Source organism: Lontra canadensis, unplaced genomic scaffold (genome assembly GCF_010015895.1).
Source record: "Lontra canadensis isolate GAN:19392208 unplaced genomic scaffold, GSC_riverotter_1.0 scaffold39, whole genome shotgun sequence".
NCBI lineage: Eukaryota > Metazoa > Chordata > Mammalia > Carnivora > Mustelidae > Lontra > Lontra canadensis.
In genome coordinates, this window is record NW_022631033.1 from 10,276,707 (window position 1) to 10,282,112 (window position 5,406).

Below are 5,406 nucleotides of genomic sequence, written 5' to 3' on the forward strand. Positions count from 1 at the left end.
GTGTTGAGTTTGCTAAGTTCTTTATAGATTCTGGACACTAGCCCTTTATCTGATATGTCGTTTGCAAATATCTTCTCCCATTCTGTCAGTTGTCTTTTGGTTTTGTTAACTGTTTCCTTTGCTGTGCAAAAGCTTTTGATCTTGATAAAATCCCAATAGTTCATTTTTGCCCTTGCTTCCCTTGCCTTTGGCGATGTTCCTAGGAAGATGTTGCTGCGGCTGAGGTCGAAGAGGTTGCTGCCTGTGTTCTCCTCAAGGATGTTGATGGATTCCTTTCTCACATTGAGGTCCTTCATCCATTTTGAGTCTATTTTCGTGTGTGGTGTAAGGAAATGATCCAATTTCATTTTTCTGCATGTGGCTGTCCAATTTTCCCAACACCATTTATTGAAGAGGCTGTCTTTTTTCCATTGGACATTCTTTCCTGCTTTGTCGAAGATTAGTTGACCATAGAGTTGAGGGTCTATTTCTGGGCTCTCTATTCTGTTCCATTGATCTATGTGTCTGTTTTTGTGCCAGTACCATGCTGTCTTGATGATGACAGCTTTGTAATAGAGCTTGAAGACCGGGATTGTGATGCCACCAACTTTGGCTTTCTTTTTCAATATTCCTTTGGCTATTCACAGTCTTTTCTGGTTCAATATAAATTTTAGGATTATTTGTTCCATTTCTTTGAAAAAAATGGATGGTATTTTGATAGGAATTGCATTAAATGTGTAGATTGCTTTAGGTAGCATAGACATTTTCACAATATTTATTCTTCCAATCCAGGAGCATGGAACATTTTTCCATTTCTTTGTGTCTTCCTCAATTTCTTTCATGAGTACTTTATAGTTTTCTGAGTATAGATTCTTAGCCCATTGGTTAGGTTTATTCCTAGGTATCTTATAGTTTTGGGTGCACTTGTGAATGGGATTGACTCCTTAATTTCTCTTTCTTCTGTCTTGTTGTTGGTGTAGAGAAATGCGACTGATTTCTGTGCATTGATTTTGTATCCTGACACTTTTACTGAATTCCTCTACAAGTTCTAGCAGTTTTGGAGTGGAGTCTTTTGGGTTTTCCACATATAGTATCCTATCGTCTTCGAAGAGTGATAGTTTGACTTCTTCTTTGCCGATTTGGATGCCTTTAATTTCCTTTTGTTGTCTGATTGCTGAGGCTAGGACTTCTAGTACTATGTTGAATAGCAGTGGTGATAACGGACATCCCTGCTGTGTTCCTGACCTTAGCAGAAAAGCTTTCAGTTTTTCTGCATTGAGAATAATATTTGCGGTGGGTTTTTCATAGATGGCTTTGATAATATTGAGGTATGTGCCCTCTATCCCTATACTTTGAAGAGTTTTGATCAGGAAGGGATGCTGTACTTTGTCAAATGCTTTTTCAGCATCTATGGAGAGTATCATATGGTTCTTGTTCTTTCTTTTATTAATGTGTTGTATCACATTGATTGATTTGCGGATGTTGAACCAACCTTGCAGCCCTGGAATAAATCCCACTTGGTCGTGGTGAATAATCCTTTTAATGTACTGTTGAATCCTATTGGCTAGTGTTTTGGTGAGAATTTTGGCATCTGTGTTCATCAAGGATATAGGTCTGTAGTTCTCTTTTTTGATGGGATCCTTGTCTGGTTTTGGGATCAAAGTGATGCTGGCCTCATAAAATGAGTTTGGAAGTTTTCCTTCCATTTCTATTTTTTGGAACAGTTTCAGGAGAATAGGAATTAGTTTTTCTTTAAATGTTTGGTTAGAATTCCCCCGGGAAGCCATCCGACCCTAATCTTTTGTTTGTTTGGAGATTTTTGATGACTGTTTCAATCTCCTTACTGGTTATGGGTCTGTTCAGGTTTTCTATTTCTTCCTGGTTCAGTTGTGGTAATTTATATGTCTCTAGGAATGCATTCATTTCTTCCAGATTGTCAAATTTGTTGGCGTAGAGTTGCTCATAGTATGTTCTTATAATTGTCTATATTTCTTTGGTGTTGTGATCTCTCCTCCTTCATTCATGATTTTATTTATTTGGGTCCTTTCTCTTTTCTTTTTGATAAGTCTGGCCAGGGGTTTATCAATCTTTTTAATTCTTTCAAAGAACTAGCTCCTAGTTTTGTTGATTTGTTCTATCGGTTTTTTTGGTTTCTATTTCATTGATTTCTGCTCTGATCTTTATGATTTCTCTTCTCCTGCTGGGTTTAGGGTTTCTTTCTTGTTATTTCTCCAGCTCCTTTAGGTGTAGGGTTAGGTTGTGTACTTGAGACCTTTCTTGTTTCTTGAGAAAGGCTTATACTGCTATATATTTTCCTCTCAGGACTGCCTTTGTTGTGTCCCACAGATTTTGAACTGTTGTGTTTTCATTATCATTTGTTTCCATGAATTTTTTCAATTCTTCTTGAATTTCCTAGTTGACCCATTCATTCTTTAGAAGGATGCTGTTTAGTCTCCATGTATTTGGGTTCTTTTCAAATTTCCTCTTGTGATTGAATTCTAGCTTCAGAGCATTGTAGTCTGAAAATATGCAGGGAATGATCCCAATCTTTTGATACCGGTTGAGACATGATTTAGGACCGAGGATGTGATCTATTCTGGAGAATGTTCCATGTGCACTAGAGAAGAATGTGTATTCTGTTGCTTTGGGATGAAATGTTCTGAATATATCTGTGATGTCCATCTGGTCCAGTGTGTCATTTAAGGCCTTGATTTCCTTGTTGATCTTTTGTTTGGATGACCTTTCCATTTCAGTGAGGGGAGTGTTAAAGTCCCCTACTATTATTGTATTATTGTTGATGTGTTTCTTTGATTTTGTTATTAATTGGTTTATATAGTTGGCTGCTCCCACGTTAGGGGCATAGATATTTAAAATTGTTAGATCTTCTTGTTGGACAGATCCTTTGAGTATGATATAGTGTCCTTCCTCATCTCTTATTATAGTCTTTGGTTTAAAATCTAATTGATCTGATGTAAGGATTGCCACCCCTGCTTTCTTCTGATGTCCATTAGCATGGTAAATTGTTTTCCACCCCCTCACTTTAAATCTGGAGATGTCTTTGGGTCTAAAATGAGTTTCTTGTAGGCAACATATAGATGGGTTTTGTTTTTTTATCCATTCTGATACTCTGTGTCTTTTGATTGGGGCATTTAGCCCATTAACATTCAGGGTAACTATTGAGAGATATGAATTTAGTGCCATTGTATTGCCTATAAGGTGACTGTAACTGTATAATGTCTCTGTTCCTTTCTGATCTACTACTTTTAGGCTCTCTCTTTGCTTAGAGGACCCCTTTCAATATTTCCTGTAGAGCTGGTTTGGTGTTTGCAAATTCTTTCAGTTTTTGTTTGTCCTGGAAGCTTTTTATCTCTCCTTCTATTTTCAATGATAGCCTAGCTGGATATAGTATTCTTGGCTGCATGTTTTTCTCATTTAGTGCTCTGAATATATCATGCCAGCTCTTTCTGGCCTGCCAGGTCTCTGTGGATAAGTCTGCTGCCAATCTAATATTTTTACCATTGTATGTTACAGACTTCTTTTCCCAGGCTGCTTTCAGGATTTTCTGTTTGTCACTAAGACTTGTAAATTTTACTATTAGGTGATGGGTTGTGGACCTATTCTTGTTGATTTTGAGGGGGGTTCTCTGCAACTCCTGGATTTTGATGCTTGTTCCCTTTGCCATGTTAGGGTAATTCTCTCCAATAATTCTCTCCAATATACCCTCTGCTCCCCTCTCTCTTTCTTCTTCTGGAATCCCAATTATTCTAATGTTGTTTCGTCTTATGGTGTCACTTATCTCTCGAATTCTCCCCTCGTGGTCCAGTAGCTGTTTGTCCCTCTTTTGCTCAGCTTCTTTATTCTCTGTCATTTGGTCTTCTATATCGCTAATTCTTTATTCTGCCTCATTTATCCTAGCAGTGAGAGCCTCCATTTTTTATTGCACCTCATTAATAGCTTTTTTGATTTCAACTTGGTTAGATTTTAGTTCTTTTATTTCTCCAGAAAGGGCTTTTATATCTCCGGAGAGGGTTTCTCTAATATCCTTCATGCCTTTTTTGAGCCTGGCTAGAACCTTGAGAATCGTCATTCTGAACTCTAGATCTATCATATTACCAATGTCTGTATTGATGAGGTCCCTAGCCTTTGGTTCCGCCTCTTGTTCTTCTTTTTGTGGTGAATTTTTCCGCCTTGTCATTTTGTCCAGATAAGAGTATATGAAGGAGCAAGTAAAATACTAAAAGGGTGGAAAGACCCCAGGAAAATATTCTTTAACCAAATCAGAGGAGATCCTACATCATGGGGGGGAGAAAGGGGATAAAAAGAGGTTCAGAAAAAAAAGAAACAATTAAAAAAAGAAAACAAATAAAAAATATAAAAAAGGAAAAAAGGAAAAAATATATATATTAGATAAACTAGTTAAAAAACGTTAAAAAAGAAAAGGGTAAAAGTTAAAAAAGATTTAGCAGAAGAAGAAAAAAATTGAAAAATAAAAAAAATTAAATTAACTGCAAGACTAAAGAATCATGGAGAGAAAGTCATGAGTTCTGTGCTTTGCTTTCTCCTCCTCTGGAATTCCGTTGCTCTCCTTGGCATTGAACCTGCACTCCTTGGTAGGTGAACTTGGTCCTGGCTGGATTTCTTGTTGATCTTCTGGGGGAGGGGCCTGTTGTAGTGATTTTCAAGTGTTTTGAAATTGAAACAAAAATCAAGGGATTTTCAATTCCCCAAGTGGAATTGCACCGCCCTTACCAGGGGCTGGGCTGAGTAATCCGCTCGGGTTTGCTTTCGGGAGCTTTTGTTCCGTGAGCACTTTCTGTAGAGTCCGGAGGACGGGAGTGAAAATGGCGGCCTCCCAGTCTCCGACCCGGAGGAGCCGAGAGCCCGGGGCCCCACTCCTCAGTGCGCCCTCAGAGAACAGCGCCCAGTTACTCCCGTCACCTTGGCTTCCGGCCGCGCTCCGAGCTCACCGAGCCTGCGACCGGTTCAAGGTAACCCCGAGCTGAGAGTCACTCCTCGGCTCCGTCTCTGTAGCCGACTTCCCCGTTCTAATACCTGAAAGCTCTGCGACACTCAGACACCCCCGATCCTTCTGTGACCCTGCGGGACCTGAGGCCACGCTGACCCCGTGTGGGCTTCACCCCTGTTAAGCCTCTGGAGCGATGTCCCTCAGCGGAACAGACTTTTAAAAGTCCCGATTTTGTGCTCCGTTGCTCCGCCGCTTGCCGGGAGCCGGCCCCTCCCCCCGCGGTCGCTTTGGATTCACTTCTCCGCCAGTCCTACCTTTCAGAAAGTGGTTGATTTTCTGTTTCTAGAGTTGCTGTTCTTCTTCTCTTCAATCTCCCGTTAGATTTATGGGTGTTTGCAATCTTTAGATAAGCTATCTAGCTGATCTCCTGCTACCTGAAGTAGTCTCAGCTGCTACTTCTC